A 20452-nucleotide genomic window follows, 5' to 3' on the forward strand; every position below is an offset into this window, starting at 1 on the left:
TCTTTAAATCAATGGTGTAGCCATATGGGGCCCCTGGTCAGTTATGATGTAGCAGTGTGGGGCCCCTGGCCAGTTATGATGTAGCAGTGTGGGGCCCCTGGCCAGTTATGATGTAGCAGTGTGGGGCCCCTGGTCAGTTATGGTGTAGCAGTGTGGGGCCCCTGGCCAGTTATGATGTAGCAGTGTGGGGCCCTGGCCAGTTATGATGTAGCAGTGTGGGACCCCTGGCCAGTTATGGTGTAGCAGCCCTGGTCAGTTATGGTAAGCCATGGGGCCCCTGGTCAGTTATGGTGTAGCCATATGGGGCCCCTGGTCAGTTATGATGTAGCAGTGTGGGGCCCCTGGTCAGTTATGATGTATCAGCGTGGGGCCTGGTGTAGTTATGATGTGGCCAGTTATGGTGGCGCCCTGGCCAGTTATGGTAGCAGCGTGGGGCCCTGGCCAGTGTGGGGTCCCTGGCCAGTTATGGTGTAGCCATATGGGGCCCCTGGCCAGTTATGATGTAGCAGTGTGGGGCCCCTGGCCAGTTATGGATGTATCAGTGTGGGGCCCCTGGCCAGTTATGGTGTAGCCATGGGACCCTGGTCAGTTATGATGTAGCAGTATGGGGCCCCTGGGGTTATGGTGTAGCAGTGTGGGGCCCCTGGCCAGTTATGGTGTAGCCATATGGGACCCCTGGTCAGTTATGGTGTAGCAGTGTGGGGTCCCTGGCCAGTTATGGTGTAGCAGTATGGGGTCCCTGGTCAGTTATGGTGTAGCCGTGTTGGGGCCCTGTGATATTAATGGTATGATGTAGTACTGTGAACCTCCCATAGTCTGGTCTGGACTTGGGGACTGTGAAGAGACCTCTGGTGGCATGCCTTGTGGGGTAGGGCATGGGTGTCCGAGCTGTGTGTTAGTCGTTTAAACAGACCTCTGGTGGCTTGTCTTTTGGGGTATGAATGGGTGTCTGATCTGTGTGCTAGTATTTTAAACAGACCTCTGGTGGCTTGTCTTGTGGGGTATGAATGGGTGTCCGAGCTGTGTGCTAGTATTTTAAACAGACCTCTGGTGGCTTGTCTTGTGGGGTATGAATGGGTGTCCGAGCTGTGTGCTAGTATTTTAAACAGACCTCTGGTGGCTTGTCTTGTGGGGTAGGCATGGGTGTCCGAGCTGTGTGCTAGTAGTTTAAACAGACCTCTGGTGGCATGTCTTGTGGGGTAGGCATGGGTGTCTGAGCTGTGTGCTAGTAGTTTAAACAGACCTCTGGTGGCATGTCTTGTGGGGTAGGCATGGGTGTCTGAGCTGTGTGCTAGTAGTTTAAACAGACAGCTCGTGGGCACCTTCAGCTTGTCAACACCTCTTACAAAAATAAGTAATGATGAAATCAATCTCTCTTCCACTTTGAGCCAGGAGAGATTGACATGCATGTCATTAATGTTACTATGTGTACATCCAAGGGCCAGCCGTGCTGCCCTGTTCTGAGCCAACTGCAATTTTGCAAGTCCCTCTTTGTGGCACCTGACCACACGACTGAACAGTGACTAAACTAGGGCCTGTAGGACCTGCCTTGTTGAGAATGTTGTTAAGAAGGTAGAAACTAGGGCCTGTAGGACCTGCCTTGTTGACAGTGCTGTCTAGAAGTTAGAAACTAAGACCTGCCTTGTTGATAGTGTTGTTAAGAAGGTAGAAACTAGGGCCTGTAGGACCTGCCTTGTTGATAGTGTTGTTAAGAAGGTAGAAACTAGGGCCTGTAGGACCAGCCTTGTTGACAGTGCTGTTAAGAAGGTAGAAACTAGGGCCTGTAGGACCTGCCTTGTTGATAGTGTTGTTAAGAAGGTAGAAACTAGGGCCTGTAGGACCTGCCTTGTTGATAGTGTTGTTAAGAAGGCAGAGCAGTGCTTTATTATGGACAGACTTCTCCCCATCTTAGCTACTGTTGTATCAATATGTTGACCATGACAGTTTACAATCTAGGGTTACTCCAAGCAGTTCAGTCCCCTCAACTTGCTCAATTTCCACATTATTCATTACGAGACGTAGTTGAGGTTTAGGGTTTAGTGAATGATTTGTCCCAAATACAATGCTTTTAGTTTTGTAAATATTTAGGACAAGCTTATTCCTTGCCGCCCGTTCTGAAACTACCTGCAGCTCTTTGTTAAAAAAGTGTTGCAGTCATTTTAGACGCTGTCGTAGCTGATGTGTATAGTGTTGCAGTCATTTCAGTCGCTGTCGTAGCTGATGTGTATAGTGTTGAGTCATTTCAGTCGCTGTCGTAGCTGATGTGTATAGTGTTGAGTCATTTCAGACGCTGTCGTAGCTGATGTGTATAGTGTTGAGTCATTTCAGTCGCTGTCGTAGCTGATGTGTATAGTGTTGAGTCATTTCAGACGCTGTCGTAGCTGATGTGTATAGTGTTGAGTCATTTCAGTCGCTGTCGTAGCTGATGTGTATAGTGTTGCAGTCATTTCAGTCGCTGTCGTAGCTGATGTGTATAGTGTTGCAGTCATTTCAGACGCTGTCGTAGCTGATGTGTATAGTGTTGAGTCATTTCAGTCGCTGTCGTAGCTGATGTGTATAGTGTTGCAGTCATTTCAGACGCTGTCGTAGCTGATGTGTATAGTGTTGCAGTCATTTCAGTCGCTGTCGTAGCTGATGTGTATAGTGTTGCAGTCATTTCAGTCGCTGTCGTAGCTGATGTGTATAGTGTTGCAGTCATTTCAGTCGCTGTCGTAGCTGATGTGTATAGTGTTGAGTCATTTCAGTCGCTGTCGTAGCTGATGTGTATAGTGTTGAGTCATTTCAGTCGCTGTCGTAGCTGATGTGTATAGTGTTGAGTCATTTCAGTCGCTAACCATTAGCTGATGTGTATAGTGTTGCAGTCATTTCAGACGCTGTCGAGCTGATGTGTATAGTGTTGCAGTCATTTCAGTCGCTGTCGTAGCTGATGTGTATAGTGTTGAGTCATTTCAGTCGCTGTCGTAGCTGATGTGTATAGTGTTGCAGTCATTTTAGACGCTGTCGTAGCTGATGTGTATAGTGTTGAGTCATTTCAGACGCTGTCGTAACTGATGTGTATAGTGTTGAGTCATTTCAGTCGCTGTCGTAGCTGATGTGTATAGTGTTGAGTCATTTCAGTCGCTGTCGTAGCTGATGTGTATAGTGTTGAGTCATTTCAGTCGCTGTCGTGAGCTGATGTGTATAGTGTTGCAGTCATTTCAGTCGCTGTCGTAGCTGATGTGTATAGTGTTGAGTCATTTCAGACGCTGCTGATGTGTATAGTGTTGCAGTCATTTCAGTCGCTGTCGTAGCTGATGTGTATAGTGTTGCAGTCATTTCAGTCGCTATCGTAGCTGATGTGTATAGTGTTGAGTCATTTTGGACGCTGTCGTAGCTGATGTGTATAGTGTTGCAGTCATTTCAGTCGCTGTCGTAGCTGATGTGTATAGTGTTGAGTCATTTCAGTCGCTGTCGTAGCTGATGTGTATAGTGTTGAGTCATTTCAGACGCTGTCGTAGCTGATGTGTATAGTGTTGCAGTCATTTCAGTCGCTGTCGTAGCTGATGTGTATAGTGTTGAGTCATTTCAGACGCTGTCGTAGCTGATGTGTATAGTGTTGCAGTCATTTCAGTCGCTGTCGTAGCTGATGTGTATAGTGTTGAGTCATTTCAGTCGCTGTCGTAGCTGATGTGTATAGTGTTGCAGTCATTTCAGTCGCTGTCGTAGCTGATGTGTATAGTGTTGCAGTCATTTCAGTCGCTGTCGTAGCTGATGTGTATAGTGTTGCAGTCATTTCAGTCGCTGTCGTAGCTGATGTGTATAGTGTTGCAGTCATTTCACTTTGTTAACTTTGTTATCACTTTGTTAAGCCAGTTTAACACCACTGTCTGATTATTTTACATTGTTGTACTTTTACCCTGCTTTCTCCCCAACTGGTACTTAGTGTCTCCTCTACAGACTCGGGAGAGGCGAAGGTCGAGAGCCATGTATCCTCCAGTACACGACCCTGCCAAGCCACACTGGTTCTTGACACACTGCTTGCTTTAACCCGGATGCCAGCTGCATCAATGTGCCAGAGAGACACTGTCCAGCTGGCGACCGAAGTCAGCTACATCAATGTGCCAAAGAGACACTGTCCAGCTGGCGACCGAAGTCAGCTGCATCAATGTGCCAGAGAGACACTGTCCAGCTGGCGACCGAAGTCAGCTGCATCAATGTGCCAAAGAGACACTGTCCAGCTGGCGACCGAAGTCAGCTGCATCAATGTGCCAGAGAGACACTGTCCAGCTGGCGATCGAAGTCAGCTGCATCAATGTGCCAGAGAGACACTGTCCAGCTGGCGACCGAAGTCAGCTGCATCAATGTGCCAGAGAGACACTGTCCAGCTGGCGACCGAAGTCAGCTGCATCAATGTGCCAGAGAGACACTGTCCAGCTGGCGACCGAAGTCAGCTGCATCAATGTGCCAGAGAGACACTGTCCAGCTGGCGACCGAAGTCAGCTGCATCAATGTGCCAGAGAGACACTGTCCAGCTGGCGACAAAGTCAGCTGCATCAATGTGCCAGAGAGACACTGTCAGCTGGCGCCAAGTCAGCTGCATCAATGTGCCAGAGAGACACTGTCAGCTGGCGACTGAAGTCAGCTGCATCAATGTGCCAGAGACACTGTCCAGCTGGCGACCAGAAGTCAGCTGCATCAATGTGCCAGAAGACACTGTCCAGCTGGTGGAAGTCAGCTGCATCAATGTCCAGACACTGTCCAGCTGGCGACCGGTCAGCTTGCAGACTCCCGGCTGGCCAAACCCTCCCCTAACCCAGACGACGCTGGGCCAATTGTGTGCCACCTCATGGGTCTCCCGGTCACAGCTGGCTGTGACACAGCCTGAGATCGAACCCGGGTGTGTAGTGACGCCTCAAACACTGCAATGCAGTGCCTTAGACTGCTGCGGCACTCGGGAGGCTCACCACTGTCTGATTCTAAAGGAGTATTTATGATTTATGAAGACCGCTCTGATTATCTCTGATTTATGAAGACAGCTCTGATTATCTTTGATTTATGAAGACCGCTCTGATTTTCTTTGATTTATAAAGACACCTCTGATCTTCTTTGATTTATAAAGACAGCTCTGATTTTCTCTGATTTATAAAGACAGCTCTGATTTTCTCTGATTTATAAAGACCGCTCTGATCTTCTCTGATTTATAAAGACAGCTCTGATCTTCAGAGTGAGTGGCAAAAAAAGAAAGGACTTGACTTTCACTATTGAACAAAGAGCTGATGGAAGTGATGTTAGTTAGATGGAGGTGATGTTAGATAGATGGAGGTGATGTTAGACAGATGGAGGTGATGTTAGATGGAGGTGATGTTAGATTATGTTAGATAGATGGTGGTGATGTTAGATGATGTTAGATAGATGGAGGTGATATTAGATGATGTTAGTTAGATGGAGGTGATGTTAGATGATGTTAGTTAGATGGAGGTGATGTTAGATAGATGGAGGTGATGTTAGATAGATGGAGGTGATGTTAGATAGATGGAAGTGATGTTAGATAGATGGAGGTGATGTTAGTTAGATGGAGGTGATGTTAGATAGATGGAGGTGATGTTAGATAGATGGAGGTGATGTTAGATTATGTTAGATAGATGGAGGTGATGTTAGATGATGATAGATGGAAGTGATGTTAGTTAGATGGAGGTGATGTTAGATGATGTTAGTTAGATGGAGGTGATGTTAGATAGATGGAGGTGATGTTAGTCAGATGGAGGTGATGTTAGATGATGTTAATTGTGTTAGATAGATGGAGGTGATGTTAGATTATGTTAGGTAGATGGAGGTGATGTTCGATGATGTTAGATAGATGGAGGTGATGTTAGATGATGTTAGATAGATGGAGGTGATGTTAGTTAGATGGAGGAGATGTTAGATAGATGGAGGGGATGTTAGATGAGGTTAGATAGATGGTGGGTGATGTTCGATGATGTTAGATAGATGGAGGTGATGTTAGTTAGATGGAGGTGATGTTAGATAGATGGAGGTGATGTTAGATAGATGGAGGTGATGTTAGTTAGATGGAGGTGATGTTAGATTATGTTAGTTAGATGGAGGTGATGTTAGATGATGTTAGACAGATGGAGGTGATGTTAGATGATGTTAGATAGATGGAGGTGATGTTAGATAGATGGAGGTGATGTTAGATAGATGGAGGTGATGTTAGTTAGATGGAGGTGATGTTAGATAGATGGAGGTGATGTTAGATAGATGGAGGTGATGTTAGATAGATGGAAGTGATGTTAGATAGATGGAGGTGATGTTAGATAGATGGAGGTGATGTTAGATTATGTTAGTTAGATGGAGGTGATGTTAGATAGATGGAGGTGATGTTAGATAGATGGAGGTGATGTTAGATGGAAGTGATGTTAGATAGATGGAGTTGATGTTAGATTATGTTAGTTAGATGGAGGTAATTTTAGATAGATGGAGGTGATGTTAGATAGATGGAGGTGATGTTAGATTATGTTAGTTAGATGGAGGTAATGTTAAATAGATGGAGGTGATGTTAGATAGATGGAGGTGATGTTAGATTATGTTAGTTAGATGAAGGTGATGTTAGATAGATGGAGGTGATGTTAGCCAGATGGAGGTGATGTTAGATTGATGGAGGGGATGTTAGATGATGTTAGCCAGATGGAGGTGATGTTAGATTGTGTTAGATAGATGGATGTGATGTTAGATAGATGGAGGGGATGTTAGATGATGTTAGTTAGATGGAGGTGATGTTAGATTGTGTTAGATAGATGGAGGTGATGTTAGATTATGTTAGGTAGATGGAGGTGATGTTAGTTGATGTTAGTTAGATGGAGGTGATGTTGTTAGATGGAGTGGATGTTAGATTATGTTAGAAAGATGGAGGTGATGTTAGATGATGTTAGATAGATGGAGGTGATGTTAGATGGTGTTAGATGGAGGTGATGTTAGATAGATGGAGGTGATGTTAGATAGATGGAGGTGATGCTAGATAGATGGAGGTGATGTGATAGATGGAGGTGATGTTAGATGATGATAGATGGAAGTGATGTTAGTTAGATGGGGGTGATGTTAGATGATGATAGATGGAAGTGATGTTAGTTAGATGGAGGTGATGTTATGATGATAGATTGAGATAGATGGAGGTGATGTTAGATGAGTTAGATAGATGGGTGATGTTAGAGATAGATGTTGGAGAGGTGATGTTAGATAGATGGAGGTGATGTTAGTTAGATGGAGGTGATGTTAGATGATGTTAGATAGATGGAGGTGATGTTAGATAGATGGAGGTGATGTTAGATAGATGGAAGTGATGTTAGATAGATGGTGATGTTAGATAGATGGAGGTGGATGGTAGATTGTTAGTTAGATGGAGGTGATGTTAGATAGATGGAGGTGATGTTAGATAGATGGAGGTGATGTTAGATGGAAGTGATGTTAGATAGATGGAGTTGATGTTAGATTATGTTAGTTAGATGGAGGTAATGTTAGATAGATGGAGGTGATGTTAGATGGATGGAGGTGATGTTAGATTAGTTAGTTAGATGAGGTAATGTTAAATAGATGGAGGTGATGTTAGATAGATGGAGGTGATGTTAGATTATGTTAGTTAGATGAAGGTGATGTTAGATAGATGGAGGTGATGTTAGCCAGATGGAGGTGATGTTAGATTGATGGAGGGGATGTTAGATGATGTTAGCCAGATGGAGGTGATGTTAGATTGTGTAGATAGATGGATGATGTTAGATAGATGGAGGGGATGTTAGATGATGTTAGTTAGATGGAGGTGATGTTAGATTGTGTTAGATAGATGGAGGTGATGTTAGATTATGTTAGGTAGATGGAGGTGATGTTAGTTGATGTTAGTTAGATGGAGGTGATGTTAGTTAGATGGAGTGGATGTTAGATTATGTTAGAAAGATGGAGGTGATGTTAGATGATGTTAGATAGATGGAGGTGATGTTAGATGATGTTAGTTAGATGGAGGTGATGTTAGTTAGATGGAGGTGATGTTAGATAGATGGAGGTGATGTTAGATAGATGGAGGTGATGCTAGATAGATGGAGGTGATGTTAGATTATGTTAGATAGATGGAGGTGATGTTAGATGATGATAGATGGAAGTGATGTTAGTTAGATGGAGGTGATGTTAGATGATGATAGATGGAAGTGATGTTAGTTAGATGGAGGTGATGTTAGATGATGTTAGATAGATGGAGGTGATGTTAGATAGATGGAGGTGATGTTAGATAGATGGAGGTGATGTTAGTTAGATGGAGGTGATGTTAGTTAGATGGAGGTGATGTTAGATAGATGGAGGTGATGTTAGTTAGATGGAGGTGATGTTAGATGATGTTAGATAGATGGAGGTGATGTTAGATAGATGGAGGTGATGTTAGATAGATGGAAGTGATGTTAGATAGATGGAGGTGATTTTAGATAGATGGAGGTGATGTTAGATTATGTTAGTTAGATGGAGGTGATGTTAGATAGATGGAGGTGATGTTAGATAGATGGAGGTGATGTTAGATGGAAGTGATGTTAGATAGATGGAGTTGATGTTAGATTATGTTAGTTAGATGGAGGTAATGTTAGATAGATGGAGGTGATGTTAGATAGATGGAGGTGATGTTAGATTATGTTAGTTAGATGGAGGTAATGTTAAATAGATGGAGGTGATGTTAGATAGATGGAGGTGATGTTAGATTATGTTAGTTAGATGAAGGTGATGTTAGATAGATGGAGGTGATGTTAGCCAGATGGAGGTGATGTTAGATTGATGGAGGGGATGTTAGATGATGTTAGCCAGATGGAGGTGATGTTAGATTGTGTTAGATAGATGGATGTGATGTTAGATAGATGGAGGGGATGTTAGATGATGTTAGTTAGATGGAGGTGATGTTAGATTGTGTTAGATAGATGGAGGTGATGTTAGATTATGTTAGGTAGATGGAGGTGATGTTAGTTGATGTTAGTTAGATGGAGGTGATGTTAGTTAGATGGAGTGGATGTTAGATTATGTTAGAAAGATGGAGGTGATGTTAGATGATGTTAGATAGATGGAGGTGATGTTAGATGATGTTAGTTAGATGGAGGTGATGTTAGTTAGATGGAGGTGATGTTAGATAGATGGAGGTGATGTTAGATAGATGGAGGTGATGCTAGATAGATGGAGGTGATGTTAGATTATGTTAGATAGATGGAGGTGATGTTAGATGATGATAGATGGAAGTGATGTTAGTTAGATGGAGGTGATGTTAGATGATGATAGATGGAAGTGATGTTAGTTAGATGGAGGTGATGTTAGATGATGTTAGATAGATGGAGGTGATGTTAGATAGATGGAGGTGATGTTAGATAGATGGAGGTGATGTTAGTTAGATGGAGGTGATGTTAGTTAGATGGAGGTGATGTTAGATAGATGGAGGTGATGTTAGTTAGATGGAGGTGATGTTAGATGATGTTAGTTAGATGGAGGTGATGTTAGATAGATGGAGGTGATGTTAGTCAGATGGAGGTGATGTTAGATTATGTTAATTGTGTTAGATAGATGGAGGTGATGTTAGATTATGTTAGGTAGATGGAGGTGATGTTAGATGATTTTAGATAGATGGAGGTGATGTTAGTTAGATGGAGGTGATGTTAGTTAGATGGAGGTGATGTTAGTTAGATGGAGGGGATGTTAGATGAGGTTAGATAGATGGTGGGTGATGTTCGATGATGTTAGATAGATGGAGGTGATGTTAGATAGATGGAGGTGATGTTAGATAGATGGAGGTGATGTTAGTTAGATGGAGGTGATGTTATATAGATGGAGGTGATGTTAGATTATGTTAGTTAGATGGAGGTGATGTTAGATGATGTTAGATAGATGGAGGTGATGTTAGATAGATGGAGGTGATGTTAGTTAGACGGAGGTGATGTTAGATAGATGGAGGTGATGTTAGATTATGTTAGATAGATGGAGGTGATGTTAGATGAGGTTAGATAGATGGAGGTGATGTTAGTTAGAATGAGGTGATGTTAGATAGATGGAGGTGATGTTAGATTATGTTAGTTAGATGGAGGTGATGTTAGATGATGTTAGACAGATGGAGGTGATGTTAGATGATGTTAGATAGATGGAGGTGATGTTAGATTATGTTAGACAGATGGAGGTGATGTTAGATGATGTTAGACAGATGGAGGTGATGTTAGATGATGTTAGATAGATGGAGGTGATGTTAGATGATGTTAGACAGATGGAGGATGTTAGATGATGTTAGATAGATGGAGGTGATGTTAGATTATGTTAGATAGATGGAGGTGATGTTAGATGATGTTAGATAGATGGAGGTGATGGATAGATGGAGGTGATGTTAGATGATGTTAGATAGATGGAGGTGATGTTAGATTATGTTAGATAGATGGAGGTGATGTTAGATGATGTTAGATAGATGGAGGTGATGTTAGATAAATGGAGGTGATGTTAGATAGATGGAGGTGATGTTAGATGGAGGTGATGTTAGATAGATGGAGGTGATGTTAGATAGATGGAGGTGATGTTAGATAGATGGAGTTGATGTTAGATTATGTTAGTTAGATGAAGGTGATGTTAGATAGATGGAGGTGATGTTAGCCAGATGGAGGTGATGTTAGATTGATGGAGGGATGTTAGATGATGTTAGCAGATGGAGGTGATGTTAGATTGTGTTAGATAGATGGATGTGATGTTAGATAGATGGAGGTGATGTTAGATGATGTTAGTTAGATGGAGGTGATGTTAGATAGATGGAGGTGATGTTAGATAGATGTAGGTGATGTTAGTTAGATGGAGGTGATGTTAGATAGATGGAGGTGATGTTAGATAGATGGAGGTGATGTTAGATGAGGTTAGATAGATGGAGGTGATGTTAGTTAGAATGAGGTGATGTTAGATAGATGGAGGTGATGTTAGATTATGTTAGTTAGATGGAGGTGATGTTAGATGATGTTAGACAGATGGAGGTGATGTTAGATGATGTTAGATAGATGGAGGTGATGTTAGATTATGTTAGACAGATGGAGGTGATGTTAGATGATGTTAGACAGATGGAGGTGATGTTAGATGATGTTAGATAGATGGAGGTGATGTTAGATGATGTTAGACAGATGGAGGTGATGTTAGATGATGTTAGATAGATGGAGGTGATGTTAGATTATGTTAGATAGATGGAGGTGATGTTAGATGATGTTAGATAGATGGAGGTGATGTTAGATAGATGGAGGTGATGTTAGATGATGTTAGATAGATGGAGGTGATGTTAGATTATGTTAGATAGATGGAGGTGATGTTAGATGATGTTAGATAGATGGAGGTGATGTTAGATAAATGGAGGTGATGTTAGATAGATGGAGGTGATGTTAGTTAGATGGAGGTGATGTTAGATAGATGGAGGTGATGTTAGATAGATGGAGGTGATGTTAGATAGATGGAGTTGATGTTAGATTATGTTAGTTAGATGAAGGTGATGTTAGATAGATGGAGGTGATGTTAGCCAGATGGAGGTGATGTTAGATTGATGGAGGGGATGTTAGATGATGTTAGCCAGATGGAGGTGATGTTAGATTGTGTTAGATAGATGGATGTGATGTTAGATAGATGGAGGTGATGTTAGATGATGTTAGTTAGATGGAGGTGATGTTAGATAGATGGAGGTGATGTTAGATAGATGTAGGTGATGTTAGTTAGATGGAGGTGATGTTAGATAGATGGAGGTGATGTTAGATAGATGGAGGTGATGTTAGTTAGATGGAGGTGATGTTAGATAGATGGAGGTGATGTTAGTTAGAACCATCCTGATCTCTCGAGTTTACATTCTCTTTCCCTACACAGATACAGTCTTCCCACGACCAGATTCAATTATGGTTGAAATACTATCAGCTGTTATGATGCTGATAAAGATAACACCTCTACAGACAATCCCTAACTGTGGTTGAAAGACTATCAGCTTTTATGATGCTGATAAAGACAACACCTTTACATACGGTCCCTAACTGTGGTTGAAAGACTATCAGCTTTTATGATGCTGATAAAGATAACACCTTTACATACGGTCCCTAACTGTGGTTGAAAGACTATCAGCTTTTATGATGCTGATAAAGATAACACCTTTACATACGGTCCCTAACTGTGGTTGAAAGACTATCAGCTTTTATGACGCTGATAAAGATAACACCTTTACATACGGTCCCTAACTGTGGTTGAAAGACTATCAGCTTTTATGACGCTGATAAAGATAACACCTTTACATACGGTCCCTAACTATGGTTGAAAGACTATCAGCTTTTATGACGCTGATAAAGATAACACCTTTACATACGGTCCCTAACTGTGGTTGAAAGACTATCAGCTTTTATGACGCTGATAAAGATAACACCTTTACATACGGTCCCTAACTGTGGTTGAAAGACTATCAGCTTTTATGACGCTGATAAAGATAACACCTTTACATACGGTCCCTAACTGCACATTCACATTCACATTCAACTCTGGAATGAGTAGGAGTGTCCAAACTTTTGACTGGTACTGTATGTTTTCTCAACAACAGGTTATGGTCAATAATATAGAAGGCTGCACTGAAATCTAACAGTACGACTCCCACAAGCTTCTTATTATCAATTTCATTCAACCAATCATCAGTCATTAGTGTCAGTCCAGTACATCTTAGAGTGCCCTTCTCTATAACCATGCTGAAAGTCTGTTGTTCATTTGATTACAGAGAAATAGCATTGTATTTGGCCAAACACTATTTTTTTCACCAGCTTGCTAAGAGCTGTCAGCAAGCTGATAGGTCTGCTGTTAGAACCAGTAAAGGCCGCTTTACCACTCTTGGGTAGCGGAATGACTTTGGCTTCCCTCCAGGCCTGAGGACAATGACTTTCCTCTAGACTCAGATTAAAGATCTGACAGATAGGAGTGGCTATAGAGTCAGCTACCATCCTCAGTAGGAGTGGCTATAGAGTCAGCTACCATCCTCAGTAGCTTTCCATCTAAGTTGTCAATGCCAGGAGAATTGTCATTATTGATCGATAACAATCATTTTTAAACTTCTCCCACACTAACTTTTCTTTCATTATTAGTTATTTTATGCATAAATTCGATTTCTCACTTTTCATTTTGGGCATTACCTGCCTAAGTTTGCCCACTTTGCCAATGAAGTAATCACTTAAAAAATTGGCAACACCAAATGGTTTTGTGGTGAATAAGCCATCTGATTGGTTGAAAGTTGGAGTTGAATTTGTCTTTCTGTCCATAATTTCATTTAAAGTTCTCCAAAGTTTTTTTTCCATCATTCTTTATGTCATTGATCTTGGCTTCATAATACAGGTTCTTCATCGTGTTGAGTTTAGTCACATCATTTCTCAATCTGCAGTAAGTCAGCCAATCAGATGTGCAGTAAGTCAGCCAATCAGATGTGCAGCCAGACTTATCAGCCATTCCTTTTTGCCACATCTCTTTCAACCATACAGTTGTTCAATTCCTCATCAATCCATGGAGCCTTAACAGTTCTAACAGTCAGTTTCTTTAACAGGTGCGTGTTTATCAAATCATTGGAAGAAGCAATTTCATAAATTAATCAAGTGCAGCATCTGGATGCTCCTCATTAATCACAACAGACCACCACATATTTTAAACATCATCCACATAAGAGTCACAGCAAAATATTTTTGTGTGATCTCTTATACACTATTTAAGGCCCAGCTGTTGGAACTTTGTCTTTCCTGGATATAGCCACTATATTGTGATCACTGCATCCAATGGGTACGGATACAGCTGTAGAACAGAGTAAAGATGTGATCGATACATGTGGATGATTTTGTTCCTGTAGTGTTTGTAAACACCCTGATAGGTTGATTAATAACCTGAACCAGATTACTGGTTACAGTGAGAAGCTTCCTGTTGAGTGGGTTGATTAATAACCTGAACCAGGTTACAGACACTGGTTACAGTGAGACGCTTCCTCTTTAGTGGACAGCTTGATGGAAACCAGTCAATATTCAGGCCCCTGAGAAAGTAAACCTCTCTGTTTACATCCCATACTCTATCAATCATTTCACACATATAATTTAGATACTGACTGTTAGCACTTGGTGGCCTGTAGCAAACACACCAAAAGAAAAGGCTTTAGATGAGGAAGGTGAACCTGCCACCACAACACTTCAATACCACTTGACATAAGATCTTATCTAAACATTACAGGGATATGGCTCTGAATATATACAGGAACACCTCCCCTATAAACATTACAGGGATATGGCTCTGAATATATACAGCAACACCTCCCCTATAAACATTACAGGGATATGGCTCTGAATATATACAGGAACACCTCCCCTATAAACATTACAGGGATATGGCTCTGAATATATACAGCAACACCTCCCCTATAAACATTACAGGGATATGGCTCTGAATATATACAGCAACACCTCCCCTATAAACATTACAGGAACATGGCTCTGAATATATACAGCAACACCTCCCCCATAAGCATTACAGGGATATGGCTCTGAATATATACAGTAACACCTCCCCTATAAGCATTACAGGGATATGGCTCTGAATATATACAGTAACACCTCCCCTATAAACATTACAGTGATATGGCTCTGAATATATACAGGAACACCTCCCCTATAAACATTACAGGGATATGACTCTGAATATATACAGCAACACCTCCCCTATAAACATTACAGGGATATGGCTCTGAATATATACAGTAACACCTCCCCTATAAGCATTACAGGGATATGGCTCTGAATATATACAGTAACACCTCCCCTATAAACATTACAGTGATATGGCTCTGAATATATACAGGAACACCTCCCCTATAAACATTACAGGGATATGACTCTGAATATATACAGCAACACCTCCCCTATAAACATTACAGGGATATGGCTCTGAATATATACAGGAACACCTCCCCTATAAGCATTACAGGGATATGGCTCTGAATATATACACCACCTCCCCTATAAGCATTACAGGGATATGGCTCTGAATATATACACCACCTCCCCTATAAGCATTACAGGGATATGGCTCTGAATATATACACCACCTCCCCTATAAGCATTACAGGGATATGGCTCTGAATATATACACCACCTCCCCTATAAGCATTACAGGGATATGGCTCTGAATATATACACCACCTCCCCTATAAACATTACAGGGATATGGCTCTGAATATATACAGCAACACCTCCCCTATAAACATTACAGGGATATGGCTCTGAATATATACAGCAACACCTCCCCTATAAACATTACAGGGATATGGCTCTGAATATATACAGCAACACCTCCCCTATAAACATTACAGGGATATGGCTCTGAATATATACAGCAACACCTCCCCCATAAGCATTACAGGGATATGGCTCTGAATATATACAGCAACACCTCCCCCATAAGCATTACAGGGATATGGCTCTGAATATATACAGCAACACCTCCCCTATAAGCATTACAGGGATATGGCTCTGAATATATACAGCAACACCTCCCCCATAAGCATTACAGGGATATGGCTCTGAATATATACAGCAACACCTCCCCTATAAACATTACAGGGATATGGCTCTGAATATATACAGCAACACCTCCCCTATAAGCATTACAGGGATATGGCTCTGAATATATACACCACCTCCCCTATAAGCATTACAGGGATATGGCTCTGAATATATACACCACCTCCCTATAAGCATTACAGGGATATGGCTCTGAATATATACACCACCTCCCCTATAAGCATTACAGGGATATGGCTCTGAATATATACACCACCTCCCCTATAAGCATTACAGGGATATGGCTCTGAATATATACACCACCTCCCCTATAAACATTACAGGGATATGGCTCTGAATATATACAGCAACACCTCCCCTATAAACATTACAGGGATATGGCTCTGAATATATACAGCAACACCTCCCCTATAAACATTACAGGGATATGGCTCTGAATATATACAGCAACACCTCCCCTATAAACATTACAGGAACATGGCTCTGAATATATACAGCAACACCTCCCCCATAAGCATTACAGGGATATGGCTCTGAATATATACAGCAACACCTCCCCTATAAACATTACAGGAACATGGCTCTGAATATATACAGCAACACCTCCCCTATAAACATTACAGGGATATGGCTCTGAATATATACAGCAACACCTCCCCTATAAACATTACAGGAACATGGCTCTGAATATATACAGCAACACCTCCCCCATAAGCATTACAGGGATATGGCTCTGAATATATACAGCAACACCTCCCCTATAAACATTACAGGGAATATGGCTCTGAATATATACAGCAACACCTCCCCTATAAACATTACAGGGATATGGCTCTGAATATATACAGCAACACCTCCCCTATAAACATTACAGGGATATGGCTCTGAATATATACAGCAACACCTCCCCTATAAACATTACAGGGATATGGCTCTGAATATATACAGCAACACCTCCCCTATAAACATTACAGGGATATGGCTCTGAATATATACAGCAACACCTCCCCCATAAGCATTACAGGGATATGGCTCTGAATATATACAGCAACACCTCCCCTATAAACATTACAGGGATATGGCTCTGAATATATACAGCAACACCTCCCCTATAAGCATTACAGGGATATGGCTCTGAATATATACAGCAACACCTCCCCTATAAACATTACAGGGATATGGCTCTGAATATATACACCACCTCCCCTATAAACATTACAGGGATATGGCTCTGAATATATACAGCAACACCTCCCCTATAAACATTACAGGGATATGGCTCTGAGTATATACAGCAACACCTCCCCTATAAACATTACAGGGATATGGCTCTGAATATATACAGCAACACCTCCCCTATAAACATTACAGTGATATGGCTCTGAATATATACAGCAACACCTCCCTATAAACATTACAGGGATATGGCTCTGAATATATACAGCAACACCTCTCCCTATAAACATTACAGGGATATGGCTCTGAATATATACAGCAACACCTCCCCTATAAACATTACAGTGATATGGCTCTGAATATATACAGCAACACCTCCCCTATAAACATTACAGTGATATGGCTCTGAATATATACAGCAACACCTCCCCTATAAACATTACAGGGATATGGCTCTGAATATATACAGCAACACCTCCCCTATAAACATTACAGGGATATGGCTCTGAATATATACAGCAACACCTCCCCTATAAACATTACAGTGATATGGCTCTGAATATATACAGCAACACCTCCCTATAAACATTACAGGGATATGGCTCTGAATATATACAGCAACACCTCCCTATAAGCATCACAGGGATATGGCTCTGAATATATACAGCAACACCTCCCCTATAAACATTACAGGGATATGGCTCTGAATATATACAGCAACACCTCCCCTATAAACATTACAGGGATATGGCTCTGAATATATACAGCAACACCTCCCCTATAAACATTACAGTGATATGGCTCTGAATATATACAGCAACACCTCCCCTATAAACATTACAGGGATATGGCTCTGAATATATACAGCAACACCTCCCCCTATAAACATTGGATATGGCTCTGAATATATACAGCAACACCTCCCCTATAAACATTACAGTGATATGGCTCTGAATATATACAGCAACACCTCCCCTATAAACATTACAGGGATATGGCTCTGAATATATACAGCAACACCTCCCCTATAAGCATCACAGGGATATGGCTCTGAATATATACAGCAACACCTCCCCTATAAACATTACAGGGATATGGCTCTGAATATATACAGCAACACCTCCCCTATAAACATTACAGGGATATGGCTCTGAATATATACAGCAACACCTCCCCTATAAACATTACAGGGATATGGCTCTGAATATATACAGGAACACCTCCCCTATAAACATTACAGGGATATGGCTCTGAATATATACAGTAACACCTCCCCTATAAACATTACAGAGATATGGCTCTGAATATATACAGCAACACCTCCCTATAAACATTACAGGGATATGGCTCTGAATATATACAGCAACACCTCCCCTATAAACATTACAGGGATATGGCTCTGAATATATACAGGAACACACTCCCCTATAAACATTACAGGGATATGGCTCTGAATATATACAGTAACACCTCCCCTATAAACATTACAGAGATATGGCTCTGAATATATACAGCAACACCTCCCCTATAAACATTACAGGGATATGGCTCTGAATATATACAGCAACACCTCCCCTATAAACATTACAGGGATATGGCTCTGAATATATACAGGAACACCTCCCCTATAAACATTACAGGGATATGGCTCTGAATATATACAGTAACACCTCCCCTATAAACATTACAGAGATATGGCTCTGAATATATACAGCAACACCTCCCCTATAAACATTACAGGGATATGGCTCTGAATATATACAGCAACACCTCCCCTATAAACATTACAGGGATATGGCTCTGAATATATACAGGAACACCTCCCTATAAACATTACAGGGATATGGCTCTGAATATATACAGTAACACCTCCCCTATAAACATTACAGAGATATGGCTCTGAATATATACAGCAACACCTCCCCTATAAACATTACAGGGATATGGCTCTGAATATATACAGGAACACCTCCCTATAAACATTACAGGGATATGGCTCTGAATATATACAGGAACACCTCCCTATAAACATTACAGGGATATGGCTCTGAATATATACAGTAACACCTCCCCTATAAACATTACAGAGATATGGCTCTGAATATATACAGGAACACCTCCCCTATAAACATTACAGGGATATGGCTCTGAATATATACAGCAACACCTCCCCTATAAACATTACAGGGATATGGCTCTGAATATATACAGGAACACCTCCCCTATAAACATTACAGGGATATGGCTCTGAATATATACAGCAACACCTCCCTATAAACATTACAGAGATATGGCTCTGAATATATACAGCAACACCTCCCTATAAACATTACAGGGATATGGCTCTGAATATATACAGTAACACCTCCCCTATAAACATTACAGGGATATGGCTCTGAATATATACAGCAACACCTCCCCTATAAACATTACAGGGATATGGCTCTGAATATATACAGCAACACCTCCCCTATAAACATTACAGGGATATGGCTCTGAATATATACAGCAACACCTCCCCTATAAACATTACAGGGATATGGCTCTGAATATATACAGCAACACCTCCCCCATAAGCATTACAGGGATATGGCTCTGAATATATACAGTAACACCTCCCCTATAAACATTACAGGGATATGGCTCTGAATATATACAGCAACACCTCCCCTATAAACATTACAGAGATATGGCTCTGAATATATACAGCAACACCTCCCCCATAAGCATTACAGGGATATGGCTCTGAATATATACAGTAACACCTCCCCTATAAACATTACAGGGATATGGCTCTGAATATATACAGCAACACCTCCCCTATAAACATTACAGGGATATGGCTCTGAATATATACAGTAACTCCAACCCCATGAGCATTACAGAGATATGGCTCTGAATATATACAGCAACACCTCCCCTATAAACATTACAGGGACATGGCTCTGAATATATACAGCAACACCTCCCCTATAAACATTACAGGGATATGGCTCTGAATATATACAACACCTCCTCTATAAACATTACAGAGATATGGCTCTGAATATATACAGCAACACCTCCCCTATAAACATTACAGGGATATGGCTCTGAATATATACAACACCTCCCCTATAAACATTACAGGGATATGGCTCTGAATATATACAGCAACACCTCCGCCATAAGCATTACAGGGATATGGCTCTGAATATATACAGCAACACCTCCCCTATAAACATTACAGGGATATGGCTCTGAATATATACAGCAACACCTCCCCTATAAACATTACAGGGATATGGCTCTGAATATATACAGCAACACCTCCCCTATAAACATTACAGGGATATGGCTCTGAATATATACAACACCTCCCCTATAAACATTACAGGGTTATGGCTCTGAATATATACAGCAACACCTCCCCTATAAACATTACAGGGATATGGCTCTGAATATATACAGCAACTCCTCCCCTATAAACATTACAGGGATATGACTCTGGATATATACAGCAACACCTCCCCTATAAACATTACAGGGATATGGCTCTGAATATATACAACACCTCCCCTATAAACATTACAGGGATATGGCTCTGAATATATACAGCAACACCTCCCCCATAAACATTACAGGGATATGGCTCTGAATATATACAGCAACACCTCCCTCGCAGGCATTCCTGTCTCTTCTGTAGATGTTACTGCTGTATCATCTAA

The 20452-nt window shown here is 41.4% G+C and overlaps 1 protein-coding gene across 1 annotated transcript in view; it reads left to right on the forward strand.

Annotated features, from left to right (window-relative positions):
* st6galnac5a (ST6 (alpha-N-acetyl-neuraminyl-2,3-beta-galactosyl-1,3)-N-acetylgalactosaminide alpha-2,6-sialyltransferase 5a) overlaps window positions 1-20452 on the forward strand; it is a 262069-nt gene that overhangs the window by 219746 nt on the left and 21871 nt on the right. The gene's annotated exons all lie outside the window — the stretch shown is intronic.

This window comes from Oncorhynchus nerka, linkage group LG9b, assembly GCF_034236695.1.
Source record: "Oncorhynchus nerka isolate Pitt River linkage group LG9b, Oner_Uvic_2.0, whole genome shotgun sequence".
NCBI lineage: Eukaryota > Metazoa > Chordata > Actinopteri > Salmoniformes > Salmonidae > Oncorhynchus > Oncorhynchus nerka.